At 35.7% G+C, this 22628-nt stretch overlaps 1 protein-coding gene and 1 pseudogene across 4 annotated transcripts in view; one reads left to right on the top strand and one right to left on the bottom strand.

Annotated features, from left to right (window-relative positions):
* CDKL5 (cyclin dependent kinase like 5) overlaps positions 1-22628 on the top strand; it is a 162268-nt gene that overhangs the window by 28438 nt on the left and 111202 nt on the right. The gene's annotated exons all lie outside the window — the stretch shown is intronic.
* On the bottom strand, positions 3187-4280 carry LOC105098066 (glyceraldehyde-3-phosphate dehydrogenase-like; annotated as a pseudogene). Its single transcript, XR_837986.3, has one exon. The product of XR_837986.3 is annotated as a glyceraldehyde-3-phosphate dehydrogenase-like (transcript).

Here is a 22628-nt window from a genome sequence, read left to right as displayed (position 1 = left end):
TCATCTCTTTGTCTAATATACTGTCTTAATGACTGTGCTTTATAACAAGTCCTGATAGGAGAAAGTCTTTTTGTTTTTCTTCAAGGTGTCTTGTCTTCATTGGCTATTTGCATTTCTGTATGCATTTTTGAATCAGACTGTAAATTTCCATTAAAAAACTTGTTAGGGTTGATTAGGATTCTATTGGGTCTCTAGCTCAGTTTGGTTAGAATTAACATCTTTACAATGTTAAATCTCAGAAACATGGAATATCCCTTCACTTATTAAATACCCTTTAATTTTTAAAAATACTGTTTTCTGCAACATGGATGGATCTAGTTGTATCATACTGAGTGAAGTAAGCCAGATGGAGAAAGACACATTTTATATGATATCACTTATATGTGGAATCTAAAAAATAATACAGATGAACTTGTTTACAAAACAGAAAGAGACTCACAAACATAGAAAGCAAACTTATGGTTACTAAAGGGAAAAGGGAGAGAGGGATAAATTAGGAGTATGGGATTAGCAGATACACATCCCTGTATATAAAATAAACAGCAAAGATTTACTGTACAGCACAGAGAGCTATATCTTGTAATATCTTGTGATAACCAATAATAGAAAAGAATTGGAAAAAATATGTGTGTATAACTGAATCACTTTGCTGTATGCCTGAAAGTAACACAATATTGTGAATCAGTTATACATTGATAAGAAAAAAAGAGGTAAGGGGAAATTTTTTTTTAAAATACTGTTTTCTGTAGTGTTATATGTAGAGGTTTTCCACTTTTCTTATTGTTTATTTCTAGGAATTTGATGTTTTTTGATAGTATTGTAAATGGTATTAAAATTTCATTTTCTAACTTTATTGCTGGTATATAGAAAGACAGTTGGTGTTTAGATAAAAACTTTTGTATCCCTCAGCTTTGATAAAGTCATTTTTTCTGGTAGTTTATTTGTAGCTTATTTTGGATTTTCTGTATGTACAGTCTGTGAATAATAGTTTTTTCCCTTTATTCCCAGTTGTCATATTTTTGTCCAGCTTTCTGCTTGTTTGCAGTAGAAGGGTTGGCCTAAATTACCCAGTCAGCAATATTGGAAGCAGAAATTTTTCCTAAATGAAAATTTCAAACAGTATTCCATTCTCATTTCTGAATTATCTTTGAATTTAAACCCAAATCTCTGAGTACTTCAACAGTCATGAAGCCCAGAGAGAGATAATAGTGTCTTTTGAGACATCATAAATGTTCCTAAAGGCTGTATAAACAGATATTATAAAATCTTTATTTTAAATATTTAAAATTAGTTTTGGTGGTGAGAACTCTTACTGTGTATCCCAAGGACTTATATATGAAAGCTTATCAGTAGTTTAAAGAATTCCTCAAAGTAGTGAAGCCACAAGGTGCCTCTGATGTACTGTCTTCTTAAGTATCATTCTTAGAAGCCTCCCACTGGAGGTAGCCCAGGAAGCACTCCACTTTGCAGAGGGCATTGTCTTGCCCCAGTAGTGCCATGTGGTGCCAGTAGAGATGAACAGCAGGAAGAGCTCTCAGAACTGTGTGGGGAGAGAAGTGGCATATGAGTGTCAGTGTGGGCAAGTGTCAGCTAGTGCTTCACAGAGGAAAATTCCAAGTCGACTATTACCTTGGGGTTGCAGCTGAGGGATCAGTCTTGTTGCAGCTTGTCCTCTGGCAATGTCATGCATGCTTCTGTGAGCTGGAGGAGTCTGTGGGTTGCCATCAGCAAGGTAGTCAACAGATACTGAGTGTCTCAGGAAAGTGATTGCAGTTTAAAACAGACAACCTCTGCAGGGTTGTCTCCATGGGGGATCTGTGCCATCCTGATTGTAGAGTTTCAATGGTAACAATATGAAGCTGTGGAGATGGACCAGCAAAAGGCAGTTATAATGAGCAAGGGCTGTATTAACTATTTTGGGAATTAAGGGAATGGGCAAACAAAAGCTGCAACTGTAATTAGTGTTGTGGAATGAAATCATCCCTCCCTTTTGTCTTCCACAGTGCTTTACACGTGATGGGTGTTCAATTAATGTGATATGTGTGTGAATTGTCATTAACACTTCAGACAACTTTTAAAAACTATTGCAGATGATGATGCAAATATGTTCATTAAAAAATTAGTATCTTTAACCAATCTAGCAGGTTAAATAATTTTATTATTCCTCTAGATTACAGTTTTTAAAAGATCAAATTTAGGGGAAAATCTTGTTCTAATTTTGGAGCGTGATATATTTGAATTTAGTTTGCAGTTTTCTAGCTTAAAAAAAAGCTGTAATTATAAACAGCAAATGGATGGGATGTGAGACTGATTTAAGTTAAAAAAATTTGTGACCTTAATTAATTTAGAAGGCTGTATGTTTTCAAAATGTATTGACATTGTAAGTAAAATTTATTTTCATAGTAAATATTTTAGGATTCTGTAGGAAGCCACATAGAGTAAAATGCTACTTATTTTTTTCCCCAGTGATGTTTTACTGAATCATTTTATTAGTTGTATGTGCCTTTCTTGAGTTGGAGATTTATGCAGGGGGCTAAAGAAATCTTTCTACCCGAAACGTAAACTCTTTACTGTTTTGTGGGTAGAAGTCCAATGATGGGCCTTAAGTAAGCACAGATGCTAGCTTTGCAGTGGGAGGGTATAGTTCAGTGGTAGAGTGTGTGCTTAGCATGCACAAGGTCCTAGGTTCAATTCCTAGTAACTCCTTAAAAAAAAAAAAACTAGCTTTTACAATTGTGTATTTTTATAGAATAATACTATCTTGTCCAGTAGTCTATTTCTCTGAGTTTTTCTAGATAGAATAATTTTTTTTATTTTTTTATAGATAGAATAATTTTAACCACTCCTTAAGACTCTTCCAATAAATTATGAGGCAAATACTTTTGTTAAACAAGAGTTCACTTATTAGCATGAGTATTTCCTAATCTTTCTCCATTCCATGTATATTTTAGCTACTTAAAAAGCTGGGTTTTCATATATGATTTTTTTTTTTTTTTTTGGGTAGAGTATACTTTATTGATGGTACATGACAAGGCAGGGCTCCCTAAACCCCTCTCCTACTTCAGGGGGTGTGGGATGGAAACTGTGTGGAGGTCAGATTCTCAGCGTGTTGGGGGATCGAGTTGGGGCCAGGACTCCCCAGCAGCTGAGGGCCTCTCTCTTCCTCTTGTGCTCTTGCTGGGGCTGGGGGTTCAGGGGCTCTTACTCCTTGGAGGCCATGTGGACCACGAAGTCCACCACCCTGTTGCTGTAGCCAAATTTGTTGTCGTACCAGGAAATGAGCTTGACAAAGTGGTCATTGAGGGCAGTGCCAGCCCCAGCATTGGAAGTGGACTAGTGAGTGTCACTGTTGAAGTTGCAGGAGACAACCTGGTCCTCAGTATAGCCCAGGATGCCCTTGAGGGGGCCCTCCGATGCCTGTTTCACTACCTTCTTGATGTTGTCTATATTTGGCAGGTTTCTCCAGGCGGCAGGTCAGACCCACAACAGACACGTTGGGGGTGGGGACACAGAAGGCCATGCCACTGAGCTTCCCATTCAGCTCTGGGATGACCTTGCCCATAGCCTTGGCGGCGCCAGTAGAAGCAGGGATGATATTCTGGGCGGCCCCTCGGCCATCACACCACAGCTTCCCAGAGGGGCCGTCCACAGTCTTCTGGGTGGCAGTGATGGCGTGGACTGTGGTCATAAGTCCCTCCACGATGCCAAAGTGGTCATGGATGACCTTGGCCAGGGGGGCCAAGCAGTTCGTGGTGCAGGAGGCGTTGCTGACAATCTTGAGGGACTTGTCATACTTCTCGTGGTTCACGCCCATCACAAACATGGGGGCATCAGCAGAAGGGGCAGAGGTGATGACCCTCTTGTGAAGGTCACCCTTCAAGTGAGCCCTGGCCTTCTCCATGGTAGTGAAGACACCAGTGGACTCCACAACGTACTCAGCACCAGCATCACCCCATTTGATGTTGGCGGGATCTCGCTCCTGGAAGATGGTAATGGACTTTCCATTGATGACAAGCTTCCTGTTCTCAGCCTTGATAGTGCCATGGGACTTGCCATGGGTGGAATCATACTGGAACATGTAGACCATGTAGTTGAGGTCAGTGAAGGGGTCATTGATGGCAACAATGTCCACTTTGCCAGAGTGAAAAGCAGCACTGGTGACCAGGCACCCAATATGGCCAAATCCGTTCACTCTGACCTTCACCATCGTGTCTCAGAGACTTGGCTGGCACTCACGAGAGATGCGGCTGTCTGTTGAACGGGGAGGAGCAGACAGCCCATATATGATAATTTTTCTTAGTCACAATGAGCACTTTAGAGATCAGTCTCTAAAGCTGGTATTTAATTTTGGTTCTTACTCATAGCAATATGTCTTTTCAATCATGAGTTGTCTTTATGCCCTTGAATATGGTAGGCTAACTATAGGTTATCTAAATGTCATAGTCATGAAAGAAATAGTTGATAATTTATAAAAGCTGTATTGCCTCACACCATACACAAAAATAAACTCAAAATGGCTTAAACACTTAAACATAAGACAAGATACTATAAACCTCCTAGAAGAAAACATAGGCAAAACATTTTCTGACAAATCTTAGCAATGTTCTCCTAAGGCAGTCTACCCAAACAATAGAAATAAAAGCAAAAATAAGCAAGTGGAACCTAATTAAACTTAAAAGCTTTTGCACAACAAAGGAAGCCATAAACAAAACAAAAAGACAGCCTACAGAATGGGAGAAAATATTTGCGAATGATGCAACTGAGAAGGGCTTCATTTCTAGAATATATAAATAGCTTGTACAACTTAATAACAGAAATATGAACAACCCAATCCAAAAATGGGCAGAAGACCTAAACAAGCAATTCTTCAATGAAGACATACAAATGGCCAATAGGCACATGAAAAAAATGCTCAATATCGCTAATTATCAGAGAAATGTAGATCAAAACTACAATGAAGTATTACCTCACACCAGGCGGAATGGCCATCATTCAAAAGTCCACAAATGATAAATGCTGGAGAGGGTGTGGAGAAAAGGGAACCCTCCTACACTGTTGGTGGGAATGTAGTTTGGTGCAGCCATTATGGAAAACAGTATGGAGATTCCTCAAAAAACTAAAATATACTTACCATATGATCTAGCAATCCCACTCCTGGGCATATATCCAGAGGGAACCCTAATTCAAAAAGACACCTGCACCCCAATGTCCATAGCAACACTATATACAATAGCCAAGACATGAAAGCAGTCTAAATGTTCATCAACAGATGACTGAATAAAGAAGCAGTGGTATATTTATACAGTGGAATACTACTCAGCCATAAAAAGTAAAACAATGCCATTTGAAGCAACATGGATGGATCTGGAGATTGTGAAGTAAGCCAGAAAGAGAAAGAAAAATACCATATTAAATCACTTATATGTGGAATGTTAAAAAAAAAAAAAAGACATGAACTTATTTATGAAACAGAAACAAACTCACAGACATAGAAAACAATGGTTACCGGGGGAAAGGGAGTGGGAAGGAATAAATTGGGAGTTTGAGATTTGCAGATACTAACTACTATATATAAATTAGATAAACCAGTTTATGCTGTATAGCACAAGGAACTATATTCAATATCTTGAATATAGATATAATGAAAAAGAATATGAAAGGAATATATGTATGTATTTGTATGACTGAAACATTATGCTGTACACCAGAAATTGACACAACATTGTAAACTGTCTATACTTCAGTAAAAAACTGGGAAGAAAAGGTATGTTAGGCTGTTAAGGTTAAGTTCCAGATAGAGCCTGGGGAATCTTTAGAAAACATGACTTTTCTTTTTTTTTTAAAAAAAAAAAAGTGTGTGATTGAATCAGACTTACTAGTGTCTAGTTCAGGCCATGAGTGCTTAGTATATATTTGTTTCTTTTTGAAGGGAAAATGTTTCTAATGACTACTTGATAAGTTTTGTATTTTTATAATTTTATGATTAGAATTCATGGGTCCATTTCACAGAAGACTTCTTAAAAATTACTGATTTTTAGTCCATTTGTCTCTTCTCTAGCAAGTCCCCAAATGATAAATTGATTCAAATAACACTTAAAAAACTGAAATACTAATACATATTAAAACAACTTAGAATAAACTATAATTTGGATTATTTAGTATGTATATTTTATGTGCTATATGTAGGAGAATAATTAAACATAAAACTAATGGAGCAGTCTTTTTTGGAATCACTTGATAGAAAGCAGCAAACATTTCTCACAGAAGTAAATGGATGAAGTGAACCTGGTTTATCAGGAAAAATTCAGCTTAGTATTAACAGGAAAATGGCTTTCAGTAATTCAGTCCATTCTGTCAGTACTGCTGGACAAATTAATTGCTGAGTTTTGAGTATATTAGTCAAGATTCAACATGGGAAATAGAACCACTGTGAGAGTTATTGGATAAGGGATTTATTATAGTACCTAGACTGTACACAACTGTAGGAGTTGTTGGAAATGTAGAAGTCAGGAAGCAGAAGGGTCAGAAAAATAGTCACTAGTAGATCCTTCTGAAGTACTGGTACAGGTGTGTGAGTCAGAACTTACTAGGAAAATTTTAAGAAGCCAAATGTGTACAGCCATCAAAGTGAGAATGCAGTGAGGATGATCGTGGAGAGGTCTGAGGGAGGCTGTTGCTCCGTGTAGCTGTTGCCTTCGTGGGTCCAAAGCCCAGAGCCAGGCATCTGTTGATGGGCCTTAGGCTGCTGTTGGTCAGGTGGGGTCGAAGAGCTGAACACAGGGGATAAAAGGAGAGTGAGGACAAGCTGAAAGCTGCCAGGCGCCTCTGTATTTGTCCTCACCGTTTGTAACCATAAAGACCTTCTAAGAGTTTGGCCATCTCTGACTTGGTGTACTATACAGGGAAGGGAATTCTGTGAAACAACAGTTCCCAGGTGGACCAAGTTCATGATAGAATGGTCCAATACGTTTCACTTCCCATTTTGGGCAGCTCTTTTGGATTTATCTCATCAGTAGATAATGAGGACATTGTAATACTTTGAGCCTCAAGATTTCTATTTCCTTATGGTATTTACTGAGGAAATGTTCATATGCTGTTATCACTTGAGAATTTGAAATGCTATACTTTGGATAACTTTTCTTTTTCTTACTAACACCATGGCCTTCTCCTAATGTATTTTATTATAATTTCTCTGTACCTTATTAACTGATTTTTCTCTTTGGTGTTAAAGTTTTGTAATCCCAGTAAATGAATTACAGGTCAGAAAATATTCAAATTTTGAAGAGGAAAGCGGGTACAAAATTTAAATGTGAATAACTACATAGTCTTTGGTGGATTTGGAATTTAAAATAACCAAGTGTGCCATAAGACTGCCTGCTGACTTTCTGAAATGTTCATACTCCACTCTAGTTAAGGGGAAATAAGAGGAGGTGACCTTTTGCAAGAGATTTTAGTTTGAGGACTTCTAGGCTCTTTGAAATACAGAGCCTCAAAAATTTGTCAGCTCCACTGACACATTTAGCCAGCAAAATTAAGTGGTCTGCTGTTCTCAGAATCCCACTAGATCCTTTGTGCTCCAGGTCTGCCTTCTGTCTTCTGCAGTGCATGTGTAAAACATATGCTTGCTAGTTAGTTTTATTTTTAATGGATGATCTGACAGGGTAGGGGAGTAAGGACATGATTTTTAAAAAAAAAGTGCTAAAAATAATGGGGGAAGATATAGCTCAGTGGTAGAGCTTGTGCTTGGCATGCACTGCATTCAATCCCCAGTACCTCCATTAAATAAATAAATAATAATTAAAAATAAATAAACCTAATCCCCCCCAAAAAGATTGAAAAAAATTTTCTTTTAAAAAAAGACAAGTGCTGAAAATAGTTTTCATTTATCTTCTTTCTGCAGTCCATAGTGGGTGGAGATTCATTTCTTTTTTCCCATTTAATTTTCCTTTTTTCTTCCTTTAGAGTTGGGGAATCTCTTCTAATTTCTTTTTTTTAAATAGACTTTTTTCTTTTATTTGACTTAACAAAATTATTTTCAAGTTTATTTTCTTTTTATTATTTTTTTAAATTGAGGTATAGTCAGTTTATAATGTGTCAATTTCTGGTGTACAGCACAATTCTTTAGTCATACATGAATGAACATATATTCATTTTCATATTCTTTTTCACCATAAGCTACTACAAGATATTGAATATATTTCCTTGTGCTATACAGTATAAACAGTATAAACTTGTTTATCTATTTTATATATACACCAGTCAGTATCTGCAAATCTCGAACCCCTAGTTTATCCGTTCCCATTCCCCTTCCCCCCAGCAACCACAAGTCTGTATTCTATGTCTGTGAGTCTGTTTTTGTTTTATATATAATTTCATTTGTCTTTTTTTTTTCTTTTTAGATTCCACATATGAGTGATATATGGTATTTTTCTTTCTCTTTCTGGCTTACTTCACTTAGAATGACATTCTCCAGGGCCATCCATGTTGCTGCAAATGGCGTTATTTTATATTTTATGGCTGAGTAGTATTCCATTGTATAAATATATCACAGCTTCTTTATCTAGTCATCTGTCAGTGGACATTTAGGTTGTTTCCATGTCTTGGCTATTGTAAATAGTGCTGCTATGAACATTGGGGTGCATGTGTCTTTTTGTATTAGGGTTCCCTCTGGATATATTCCCAGGAGTGGGATTGCTGAGTCATATGGTAAGTCTACTTTTAGTCTTTTGAGGAATCTCCATACTGTTTTCCATAATGGCTGCACCAAACTGCATTCCCACCAACAGTGTAGAAGGGTTCTCTTCTTCTAATTTCTTTTAAGAACATTCACTGATAATAACTAAAGTATTCCGGAGAGTTACATGTACTTCTCAGTCATAATCTTAGAATATTTAGTATATTCCAAGTTGGTTTTCAAAACCTCTTCAGTTTTAGTATACAGTAGACCTTTGGAAAATGAAGGGGTTGGGGTGCTTAACCCTCTGCGCAGTTGAAAATCCAACTATAACTTACAGCTGGTCCTCCGTATTCAAGGTTCCACATCCGTGAATTCAACCAACCTCAGATGGTATAGTACTATAGTATTTACTGTTGGAAAAAATCTGAGTATAAGTGGATCCTTGTAGTTCAAACCCGTGTTGTTCAAGGGTCAACTGCAGTAATTGATTTTTTAATTTCACGCTTGCCACCCAGGTAAAGACTACGTTTCCTGGTCTCTTTTTCAGCCAGAGGTGGATATAAGATTGAGTCTTAGTCATAGGATATGAATGGAAATATTGAGTACATCTGAATTGTGTCCTAAAAAGGAAGGGAGTTTTGCCATCCTGTACCCCACTTTTCTCTTTTCTCTGACTGGGATGCAGGCAAAATGGTGAGAGCTGAAGCAAGTATCTTAAGTCTGTGAAATGGACAGCACTGGAACATTTAACCAGGCTTTTACATGAGAAAGAAACAAACTTCACTTTTATTTAAGCCACTGTTATTTTGGGTGTCTCTGCTAGAGCAGCCAAGTTGATTACCTAATACATATATTAATGTGATATACTTCATATTATAATTAGGCAATATCTTAAGGAATAGAAACTTGTTTAACAAAACGTAAGTAAAATGAGATTTTCTTTTAAGAACCTGGGATATCTCCTGGACTCAATTGCAGAGGAAATAAACAGTCAGTTGCTTCTCTTGCCTGCTCTCACAATTGCTTCTCTCCAAATTTTCAAATATCTCACTTACTCACTTGCAAGGTAGTATGTTATGTCTGCCTTAAAATAGCAATAGCAATAGTTTGAATTGCTATCTCCCAGAAAAGAGAATATGGTGGGTCCAGCCTTAACCAGTTTTTCTCTAGTCCAATAGGCTGTGGCTACGGGGCAGTGTCCCATGATGGTGTGGGACTGGCTTCTGGGCATACGAGTAGAATCTTTTTTTTTTTTTTAAACATGTAGCTGGGAAGAGGTAACAGTTCAAGTTATATCGACATGAACTTAGACAATCAAAGTTTTTTGAAATGTGTTAATACTTTCTCCTTACTGTTCAAGTGGTTCCTTAATTTTTGTAATATTAGAAAAGGGTTTGAAATATTGCGAGAGTCCTCTTAGTGTGTTAGTGTCATAGTGTGGGCTAGGTCATCAGCCCTAAAATAAAATGCTAACATTGCTCAGGAGAATGTACGAGAATATCATGTAAATCCATGAATTATAATATCACTGTGAAGTTTGAAAAATGTAATTTCTATTATTTGACAAGACAAGAGAGGTGATGATACAAATTGAAAGATAAGAAGTTTGTTTTCTTTTATATTGTTTATCTCATTAGATAATATGACATAGCTTCTATTTGGTACCTTCATTTGGAACAATTTGGATAAAGTTAGTGATGCAGTATCCTTCCATACTAAGTTTGTTTTCTGAATGTTGTAGTGCTTCTTGGATTTTTATCCCTGGGATATACATCATATATTGTCTGGAATTAGGAACAGTTATTAAGAGGTATAGATAATATTCATTTTATGGATTATTAGAAATTTTTCTTTAAATTTAAATTCAGTCATGTCAGGACTGAATTAATATGACAGATGCATCTGTACTTTCATGAATAAAGGGAAAAACAACTAACAGAGCACTTATTTTGTGTGCCAGATTGTGCATATAATTGGAGACTATTTACTAGAATATGTGAGGCAGTTAATTATTGTGAATTACATATTTTTAAACCTTTTGAGGCAGCCGGGACCCTTTGCTTAGTGACTGAAGACGCTTGATATTATTTGATGTTGTGGCCTCAAAGAAGGAAGTAGAATAAGATACTATACAAGATACTTTCACTTTTGGCAAAAGTTTTCGGTGCCCACCCCCTCCCCTAGTTAACACCGTTTCATTTTGGTATCTTACCTTTCATTAGTGGTTCAGAAAAATCCAACTTGGAAGTGATATGTGTGACACCAACACTTTTGCTTCTGATGGACCATAAAGATGCTCAGTTTAAAACAAAATTTTAGCTTTATTTCTTACCTAATTTAGTTTCTGATATCTAATTTTATTTAAATTTAAGGATTGTGGCATTTTAATTTCATTCTTTTACATGTAGTTGTTCAGTTTTCCCAGCACCACTTATTGAAGAGACTATCTTTTCTCCATTGTATATTCTTGCCTCCTTTGTCATACATTAATTGACCATAAGTGTGTGGGTTTATTTCTGGACTTTCTATCCTGTTCCGTTGATCTGTGTCTGTTTTTGTGCCAGTACTGGGTAACCAAAGCTACAGTAATCAAAAGCATATGGTTTTAATTACTGTAGCTTTGTTGGTGGGAATGTAAATTCGTGCAGCCACTATGGAGAACAGTATGAAGGTTCCTTAAAAAATTAAAAATAGAGTTACCGTATAATACAGCAATCCCACTCCTGGGCATATATCCACATAAAACTATAATTTGAAATGATACATGCACCACAATGTCTATAGCAGCACTATTTACAATAGCCAAGACATGGAGGCAACCTAAATGTCCATTGACAGATGAATGCATAAAGAAGGTGAGTTTTATAATGTATACAATGGAATATTACTCAGCCATAAAAATGAAATAATGCCATTTGTAGCAACATCGATGTACCTAGAGATTAAGTCAAGTAGGTCAGACACAAAAAGACAAGTATCATATATCTCTTTTATGTGGTAACTAAAAAGAGAAAAATGACACAAATGAACTTATTTACAAACCAGAAATAGACTTACAGACATAGAGAACAAACTATGGTTACCAAAGGGGAAAGGGGTGGAGGGGAGGGGATAAATTGGGAGTTTAGGATTAACATATGCACACTACTATATATAAAATAGGTAAACAAGTTTCTACTGTATAGCATAGGGAACTATATTAAATATCTTATGATAACCTGTAACAGAAAAGAATCTGAAAAAAAAATATATGTATAATTGAATCACTTTGCTGTGTACCCAAAACTAACATTGTAAATCAACTATACTTCAATTTAAAAAAAAAGAATTGTGGCATTTAAAAGACCTGAGGGATATGAAAATGAATATATGTATATATATGCATGACTGGAACATTGTGCTGTACACTGGAAATTGACACATTGCAATTGACTGTGTTTCAATTAAAAAAAAAAAAAAGACCTGAGGGGAAAGGATGGTAAATGAAAAGCAGGCCATTAAGGGAACTTTGACTCTAATGAAATAAAGTCTCTACAGATTAAAAGGGTCATTTTTGATCTCATGATAGCATCAGTCTAGATTTTGTCCATTTTTATAAGCATTTCTGGCATTGATTATTCACCTCATTGTCTAGTGTGGTAGCAAACATTTTAAGAGTATGGTTTGTGTTAATAATTTCCCTGAAAATGATCATATTTCCAACTCTACCATACCTTAATTATGGTCCATAGCATCTCTCATCTGGCCTTTTGCAATAATATCCTAATTGTTTTGCTAGTGTCCAAGTTTATACCTCTTCCAAACTGCTACCCCGCACCCACTGCAACAGTGGTTTCTGATTTACAAGTTTAGTGGTGCCACTATTCTTAAAAACCTTCAATAACTTCTAATATCTAGGGATTAAAGTACACATACTTTAATCACATTAAAGTATTACAATCAAGGCCCTTTTACAGCATATTAATTAAATTGCTGAAGTCACTTGGCATGGTTATAGAGTTAGTAGCAGAGGATGGTAAAGTTGGAAGTATATTTTGCTGCACAAAAGAAATACGAAAGTGTGAAAATGGAATCCCTGCTCCTAGGGACCTTACTTAGTGGAAATGCAATTCAGAGCATAGACACTGACTAGTCCAAAGTTAGTAGTGCATGAATTTTGGAGAACCTGTTGACCAAACTACTCTAAAGAAGTTGAATAGCAAATATATATTGAATTACATCAGTTTCCCATGATGTGTTGTTGTTTTTATGTTTCAAACTTTCTAATTTTTAAGCAACATTTTGAGAAAAATGACAATTAGAAAAATAACATCCCACTTTTCCTCTCAAATATTGTGTATATCATTGTAATACATTTGAGCTTTTTAATATTTAGTATTAATACAAATTAGAATTGATGGTGGTACTTTAATGTTCCAAACTTGATCTGTTGTTTTTCTTGGAAAGGATAATGTAAATAACTATTTTAAAGTTTATGGTTCTTCCTATTTTCTAATATCTGAATTAAAAATATGTTATATAGAGTTATGTTTGTTTATAGAACAGATTCTGAGTTTTGTCCTTGCAATATATTCATAAAAGAAGCAACTTTACTATTCTTTAGTAACTTGTGTAAGTCAAGACTGGAAAACTTGAATTAATCAGACAAAACTTGAAATCAGAGTTAGGCACTGATAAATGAGCAAAGGATAGATCTTGAGGGTTTTCTCTGCAGTTGATTGCTTATTATCAGTCTCTTGCTTGTGCTCATTCAGATTTTATTTCTTTGGTTCAATTTATGTGTAGTTTGGGCCTCTGTTGTTAGGTGCGTATATAATTTTTAAATCTTCCTGATGGATTGACCCTTTTATCACTATAAAATATCTCTCTTTATCTTTAGTAATTGATTAATTTTTTAATGGAGATACTGGAGATTGAACCCAGGACCTTGTGCATGCTAAGCATGTGCTTTACCACTGAGCTGTACCACCACCTCCTAGTAACTGATTATTGATTACTGGTTATTGATTACTGGTATTGATGCTGATTATTATTGATGCCCATACTTTATTCAGATTTGCGTAGGTTTTATCTAATAGTTTTTGTCTTAATGTCTATTTAGTCTGACCTTAATATAGCCATTCTCTTAGGCATGGTATATCCTTATCCATCATTTTTATTTTTAACCTATTTGTATCTTTGAATCTAAAATGTATCTTCTGTGGACAGGTGGATCTTATTTGTTTATCCAGTCTGACAGTCTTTACCTTTTGGATTGTTTAATTATTTATATTTCATATTTTTATTGATATGGTTGGATTTCATCAATTTTGCTTTTTGTTTTCTTTGTGTTTCATGTCCTTTTTGTTTCTGTTTTACCTTTAATGGTTTCTTTTATATTAAGAGAATATTTTCTAGTGCAGCATTTTAATTGCTTTAATGATTTTTTTCACTAATTTTTTGAGTAATTTTCTTAGTGATTGCTCTAATGTTTACTATATGCATCCTTATCAGAATCTACTTCAGTTATATGCTAACTTCCAGTGAAATATTCCTCCTATATAGTTCTTCTCTTTTACCCCCTTTTGCATTGTTATATATGTCTATATATGATAGAAACCCAGCAATATATCATTATTACTTTACAATATTTTATCTTTTGAAGACTGAGAGAATAAAGGAAAGCAAGTGTATATTTGTAGTTTGTTATATTAGCCTTCTTATTTATCACTTATGGTTTCATTATATTGTGTGGATTCAAATTACCATCTGGTATCATTACCTTACTCCAGTACAGCTTTGCTCCCATCTGCTGCCTCTGTGCCTTTTTTTTTTTTTTTTTAAATATGGGTTAACATTACTATCTAGTGTCACTTGTTTTCAGCTTGGAAAAACCTCCTTTAATATTTCTTGTAAGGTGGGTCTTCTAGTGATGAATTGACCCAAGTTTTTATTTATTTGGTATGTCTCTATTTTGCCTTTATTTTTCAGACATAGTCTTGCTGGATATGTGATTCTTGGTTGACAGTTTTTTCCCAGCGCTTTGAATATGCCATTCTGCTGCCTTCTGGCCTCCATTATTTCTAATCAGAAGTCAGTTATTAATCTTATTGAGGATCCTTTATGTATGACAAGTTGTTTTTCTCTTGCTGCTTTCAAGATTTTCTTTGTCTTTCACCATTTTGACTGATATGTGTGGGGGTGGACCTCTTTGCATTCATCCTACTTGGAGTTTTGATCTTCTTATATGTGTAGATTGATATTTTTCATCAAATTGGGGGAGTTTTCAGATATTATTTTTAATTTTTTTAAATTAAAAAAATTTTTTTAAGTTTAGTTATGTTTTACTTGGCAGACATTTCTGAGGGCTCGAACCCCTTCAAGCCTGGGATGACAGCCTCTCAGATTGCTCTCCAGACATTATTTCTTCAATATTTTTTCTGTTCCTCTCTCTGTCTACTTTTGGTACTCTGATTATGTATATGCTGTTGTGTGTATTAGTCTGTGTTCTCTAGAGAAACAGAACCAATAAGGGATATACTGTTGACCTTTGAACAACACAGGGCTTAGGGGCACCGACCCTCCACACAGTTGAAAAATCCACATGTAACTTAGAGTTGGCCATCTCCATGGTTCCTCTGCATCTGTGAATTCAACCACTGTGGATTGTGTAGTACCTTGCTATTTAATATTGAAAGAAATCTGTGTAAAAGTGGACCCATGCAGTTCAACCTATGTTGTTCAAGGGTCAGCCATAAATATTATGGTTCAGAGAGAGAGAGGTTTATTTTGAAGAACTGGCTCATGGGATTATGGAGGCTAAGGGGTCCCAAGATCTTCAGTAGGAAGGCCGGTGAACCAGGAGAGCCAATTGTACAAGTTCCAGTTCAAGTCCAAGGCAGGAGGAGACATATCAGAGCTCAAAGACCAGACCATCAAGGAGAGAGAGCTAAATCTCTCTTGTTCAGAGTCTTGTTTTATTTAGGCCTTCAATGGACTGGATGAGGTTCACTCACATTGCAGAGGGCAATCTACTTTACTTAGTCTACAGATTCAAATGTTAATCTCATCCAGAAACACCTTCACAGACGTACCCAGAATAATGTTTAGTTGAATATGTGGGCACCTTGTGGCCCAGTTAAGTTCACATACAAAATCAACCATCACAACACACAGTGTGCTTAATGGTGTCCCATAGTTTTCTGAGGGTCTGCTTAGTTTTCTTCATTCTTTTGTTCTTTCTGTTCTTCAGATTGTGTAATCTCTGTCAATTTGTCTTCAAGTTCACTGTTTATTCTGCTAGCTGAATTCTACTGTGGAGCCCCTCTAATGAGTTTCTAAATATAAACTTTATAATTTAGAGTTTTCAGTTTACAGAAAAATTACAAAGATAGTAGAGAAAGTTCCCAAATACCCCATACCCAGTTTCCCCTATTATTAACAACTTACATTAGTATGGTATGTTCATTACAATTAGTAAACCAATATTGATACTGATTATTGATTGTTGATATTTTTTAAGTCAATATTTTATACAAATTGCCGTAGTTTTTTACCTGACGCCTTTTTCTGCTCCAAGGTTCCATCTACGATACCACACTACATTGTCATGTCTCTTTAGGCACCTCCTGATTGTAACAGATTTTTAGACTTTGTGTTTTTGATGACCATAACAGTTTTGAGTAGTACTGGTTAGTTATTTTTTAGAATGTCCTTCAATTGGGATTTCTCTGATGTTTTTCTTGTGATTAGACTGATGTTATGTGTTTTGGGGAGGAAGACCAGAGTGAAGTGCTGTTTTCATCACATCATATCAAGGGTATCAGTGTGACTTACTACTGTTGATGTTAATCTTGATCACGTGGCTGAGGTGGTGTTTGTCAGGTTTCTCCACTGTAAAGCTGTTCTTTTTCCCTCCTTTCCATCCTGTCCTCTTTAGATAAAAGTCACTATAGAGTCCTCACTTAAGGAGCCGGGAGTTATACTACACCTCACTGAGGATGGAATATCTACATGAATTATTTGGGATTCTTCTGCATGGAAGATTTTCCCACCCTCCCCCCATTTTATTTGTTCAATTATTTATTTATATCATTATGGACTCATGGGTATTTATTTTATACTCTGGGTTATAATCTAAGTCCAATACTCCTTTATTTTGTTGCTGAGATTGTTCCTGCTTTGGCCAATGGGAGCCCTTTCAGTTGCCTCCAGTGCCACTTTGACATAACCCATCTTTTTTGTTGTTGTTTTTTTGTTTTGAACATTTCCTTTCTTGGCACCGCAGGATGCTCATTTTGTACACTTCTTGCCCCAGTCTTAGAATCAGCCATTTCTCCAAAGAGTCCTGGTTCCTTTTTTTGGAAAGTGTTATTAGAAACCAGGGTCTGGGTGGTAGGTATATGCTCATGAATTTTTCTTTTTGGTTATCGTACTAGTTTTCTACTCCAGAATTCCCATTTGGTTCCATTTCCAGTATTCTCAGTCTACCTTGCCTGGGGGTAGAGCTTCTGCCCTATGAGTGGGGGCTGGGTAGAGGCAAGGAGCCCCTGTCTTCTCAGCCATGCTTGCCTGCAATAGAGTTTCTGCAGCATGGGGCTGGAGCTGGGGAATGAGAAATGCTTGTGACCTGCTGGTGACAGTATTAGGAGAGGATACTTCAGTTCTATGAATGAATGAATAATCTTCATTTCTTCCATCATGTTTTCTTTATCCTTTGATAGTAGTTAATTGATAACACATTTCTTTAGAACTTAGGTGAGTTTCTCTAACTCATCTCTTCTCTCCATATTTTATCTTTTGAAAATGAAGCCTCATTTTATTTTTCATAGCTAAAAGAATACTTCCATTTGTAGTCCTCTAACTGTACTTTTTGTGTGTCTTGTTTCTGTGGTTTCTTAAATAAAATCTTCAGGACTAAAGGTAGTTGAAGTGCATTTGCTTTCCTCCAAATCAAATAAATGCTTTACAAATATACCTCAGCAATTCTGCTTATAGATGATTTTTGATTCATCAGTTCTTGGTTTTTGTCTTGATACTACAGAACATAATTTACTTTATATGGTAAGTTGAAGGTATCTTTACTTATAAGACTCGATAAATTATCAGTAATGTTGATAGTACAGTACAGTTTTAGAAGTGGTTCTAGATTTAGCTTAGTTCTTGTTTAGGCTGAGTAGAAAATTTTTCAATAATTCTGTTCAACTGAATAAAATAACAGTGTTTTGCAAGTAATTGTCATCAGAACTGGCAAGACTAAGCTATTGCTTGCTTAAAGAATGTTTTATTTACTTTAATAAAAATATTGCTCTTAAAATGCTAATGACGTTTCATGAATCTGTTATTCCTTGTGGGTCTTGGCATAAATTACTTATCTCATTTGGGAAATTTCTTTAAGCACAGGCTTATAATTGAGATGATAAATCCCACTTTCTAGAACTATTTAGCCTTCTTATTTCATTATCTATTGTGTTAAATGAGACTTATTTAATTACTAATAACAGTTTTTTTTTATTATGTGGCTACTATGCATCAAAAGTTTTACTTATATAACCTTGAATTTTCACCTGTAAGTGGGTAGTATTAGTCCCTCTTAGTGAATGAGAAAACAGACTTAAAGAGGATAAATAACTTGCTCGTGGTCACATAATTAGTGAAGGTTGACACTCAGATGTGTCAGTATTCTCAGAAGAATTAGAAAGAGGAGTTCAGGTAGAGGAAGGGTTTGTGCCAATCAGCAGTGCACTAGGCCTGATTGTTCATTGTCTTCATTGGTCTTGGACTGTTGAAATAATGTTTTTTCATCTTCTAAGAAGGACATATTAACAGGTAGAAACTAAAAGAAAATTCACTTTTGATTTTTAAAGTTATTAGGATATGTTAGCTTATGTTAACATAGTCATACGTATGTTTGAATAATTCAAAATAGATAATAGACAGTATTTAAATTTGGAATGTGCATGGGTTTCTTTAAAATATTGAATCCTGTGTCTATGATTAAGTAAACTGGGAGTTATTTCAAGGAAAATGATACCATGCTGAAAAGCAGGCTCCATGGTCACCAAGAAGCTGTCTAGTTTTCTCACCTACTCTGTTGTGAATGGGGAGAGGGTCCTTCAGTCAAGCCAAAGCAGAACTCCTCAGAAGCTGATTAGGAGACCTTGGATATAAGCTTTGTTTCCTTATTCATATAATGAATGGGTAGGGTTTATTTTAGCTTTAAGATTCTGTGATTTCCTGAACAAGAAGATGGTAGTATGTATTTCAGAATGCTTTACGTATCATTTGTATGGAATTAAAAACACAAGTAATTAAGTTTGTGCTGTAGAACTATAAAGTAAAATGTACTATGGATAATCCACATACAGATAGTAGTTGACAGTAATATTGTTTACAAGTCAGTTACTGTTATAAATATGCATAATCAATTCTTAATTATTTAAGAATTATTAGAATTGTTTATTGAAGCCAGTTTCTTTTCTCTGTATCTTTCGTTTGGAAATGTGGATCGTTATTAAATTCTCTTTCAGTTGATAGGCAGAAAAGAGTTGAAGTGCAGATACAGGGTCTAGTAGTGGTACAGTGTCTAGTTTCTAGGAAATTATGATTTATCTAAGGGAAATAGATATATATGCAAACAATGTTTAAGTAAATATCTTAATGTTGTATGTAAGAATTTAGAGGCTAGCCTTTTGAATTTTTATCGTAGGAATCTATTAGTTAATCTTAACTAAAGAAAAAAATACCACAGAATTTATAGAGAATAACTTGTAGCTGGGCTGAACAGAGAGGAAGTTATAATTTACTTGATTTTTAAAAAATAATGGCTAACATTTCAGTTGGTAAAGACTGGGGCCAGAGGTGGGGAAATAATTTGAACAAAGGCATAGAAGTGGAAAAGTGAAAGGCATGTTCTAAGTGTTGATTAGTAGGTGTAGTTGATTTGGAGCCAAGGATTCTTATAGTGGAGAAGTAGGTAATTGTCAAAGATTATAGTTAAATTCACAGGAAAGCAATTGCAAAGGTTATAGTTAATTTCAGATTAAGTAACATAACTGCTCTGAGCCTAAATTTTCCCCTCTGTAAAATAAGGTCAGATGAGATGATCCCTAGCCTACTTAATAGGTGTTCAGTAAGTGTTTGTTGAATGAATAAATGACTGAGTGAAAGAGATGTCTTTAGCTATTTTCCTTGACATCGGTGCCTTAGAAATTTGGACTTTTTTGGTCGGCAGTGGGAAATTAATAGTTTTTGATAGTAAAATGATACAACAACTTTAGTCTAAAAAGAGTAAGTCATGGTCTCTTCCTGTAAATAATAGTTCTGTGTTTTTAAATTTATTTCTCTCTGTAGGAGTCCATGGGAGACAGTCATAATCCCTGTGGATTATAAATAGTCAGGGCTCTTTTAACACTTAAGAATATTGAATCTTAAACATATTAAGTGTTTTTGTCTAAAAATATTTAAAAAGTGAATGTAAGAGTTTAGAAACTTTTATAGCAATTTAACACCGCCACACCATTTTTATTGTATTTTACAATACAATTTACATGGGTTTGGAAAACAAAGAAACTAGACTTTAATATTCTAAATAATTTGAGAACCTCTGGTCTAAATGTTTCCAAAGTTTTTGGCTTTTGTTAGGTCAAATGTCATGATTACATGAACTAATCTCCTTCCAAGGCGTCTTTTCTAAGGATTCTTAAAGGATGTGATTATAGTGTATTCATCTGGGAAGTGACTTCATAATGGAGCCTGAGAATACCCATAGAGCAAGTTATATCCTTGGTGAAGCTGCCTAAGTTGGAAATTAAGTTAAATCTTGAGTTTCTCATATTCTCAATTTATATGACTTATTTTCCTTGCTGTTGACTTGAAGTGCAACTTTGTATTCATTCAGCTATCCGTAATACCTCTGTATTGTGCAGTATAAAACATGCCATAATAAATAACAATTAAATAAGACCCCGTAATTGTCCATAATGTAATACTGTTTTCCATATGCTCTTCTATATTCCCAGTTTCAGTTAGTAGTGCCCTCATATGTGCAATAATCAAGGCAGAAATTTTGTAATCATCTAGACTTCTCCATTTCTCATTCATCAGCTATTTTTAAGTTGGCACTGTGTCTTTTGAATATACCTCCTAAATATCTCAATTCTATCCCCTTTCTCTTCTCACTGCTGCTTTAGTTGAGATTTTCATCATTTTGTACCTGGCCTCCATCAATCAGTAGCTTTCTGGTTAGTATCTCTGCCCTAATCCTCTTTTTGCCTCCATGGTGATTTTTCTGAAACATAATACTCATAAATATTCATCTAAAAGGTTTCTCTTAATTTACTGTTGTCTATGACAGTAGCCTTCAAACTTCATGTACAGTAGTTGAATCCTTCTTAAAATACAGGGAAACATACCTGTGCCATGGCATATAAGGCTTTTTTTTGGTTTAGGGCCTGCCTCATTCTTGTCATTCCTGGACCTGTGCCCTAGATTTCAGAGGGGCTGAATGACTTGAGTTCTACAAACACTCCTTGTTTTTTGTTTTTGCCTGTTTTAGCAAAAACTTTACCTAGAATGCCTTCACCCATTTGTCTGTCTCATATTCTGTTCTCGAGTCAAGAATGTCACCTGAATCTCCTGAATGATAACAGTGTCTTATATAAGCTAATGAATGACTTTTGGCAGAGGCCCCTAGATAACTTCAGGATGGGGCTTGATCACCAGAAGGACTAGCCACGATTAAGTTAGAACTTTCAGCCTCCTTTTCTCACCCCCTACCTCTGGGGAGAAGAGAGGGCCAGAGACCGAGTTCAGCTACCAGTGGCTAGTGATTCAATCAATCATGCCACCATAATAAAACCTCCATGAAAACCCCTAAATGACAGAGTTTGGGGAGGTTCTAGGTTGGTGGACATGTTGAGGTGCTGGGTGGTGCTGGGAGGGTGATGCACCCTAAGAGGGTGTGGAAGCTTTGCTCCCTTTCTCCTGCCCCTGTAACTTGCCGTGTGCATCTCTTCCATTTGGCTATTTATGAACTGTATTCTGTATAGTAAACCAGTAATGATAGGTAAAGCATTTTCCTAAGTTCTTTGAGTCATTCTAGGGAATTATCAAACCTGAGGAAGGGGTTGTGAGAATTCCCAAATTTTTAGCCGAGTCAGACAGAAGTGCAGGTAGCCTGGGGACGCAGGATTTGTGGCTGGCATCTTAAGTGAGGGAAGTCTGTGGGACCGAGCCCTTAAATCTCTGGAATCTGATGTTATCTCTGGATAGTTAGTGTTAGGGTAGATTGTAGGACCCAAGTGTTAGAGGATTGGTGTTGGAAAAGATGCCACATATTTGGTGTCACGGTCACTTAACTTCAGTTTACAAATGGAAACAAACCAAAGCTTCAGGAGACTGCTCAGCTTAACATTAAGTTAGTATATGGGAGAGCTATAACTCAAAAATCCTCTTAACCATATCTTTTTTAAAAATTGTAATTTCCTTGAGATAAAAAAAATCTATCTTTTAACATATTAAATTTTTATTATTTTTGATCATGTGTTCAAATCTCTTGACCTTAACTGAATGCTTTCATCAATCAGTGGCCTTGATAAAATTGCTTGTAATTTTGACTTATTTTTTTGGTCAAAATAATGTCACGTATCCTTCTAAAGTTAGGACAAACAGCTGAGGAAGTGCAGGATCTTTAGTTTGATTTTCTTCAGTTCCTTCTGTATTTTAAATAGTACACAAATATCTCTGTAAATAAAAATAACTTTCTCCCAACCCATTTGGAAAATATCCCAGTCTTCCTCTTCATGCCTTGCAAAGTTGCTGCTCTCTAGTCATTATTACTGTTTGTTTTTTCCCTTTAACATAAGTGACCCTCCCAGGAATAGCTTAATCACCAGATGTTTGGCCAGCAGTATTCCATTTATTCTGGTTTTGTACTTTTTCTGAAATAGGCTAAAAGCTAATCACTCCATTC

This window comes from Camelus dromedarius, chromosome X (assembly GCF_036321535.1).
Source record: "Camelus dromedarius isolate mCamDro1 chromosome X, mCamDro1.pat, whole genome shotgun sequence".
In the NCBI taxonomy this organism is placed as follows: domain Eukaryota; kingdom Metazoa; phylum Chordata; class Mammalia; order Artiodactyla; family Camelidae; genus Camelus; species Camelus dromedarius.
The sequence above is the reverse complement of the archived record's forward strand: the minus strand, read 5'-3'. Positions and strand labels throughout refer to the sequence as shown.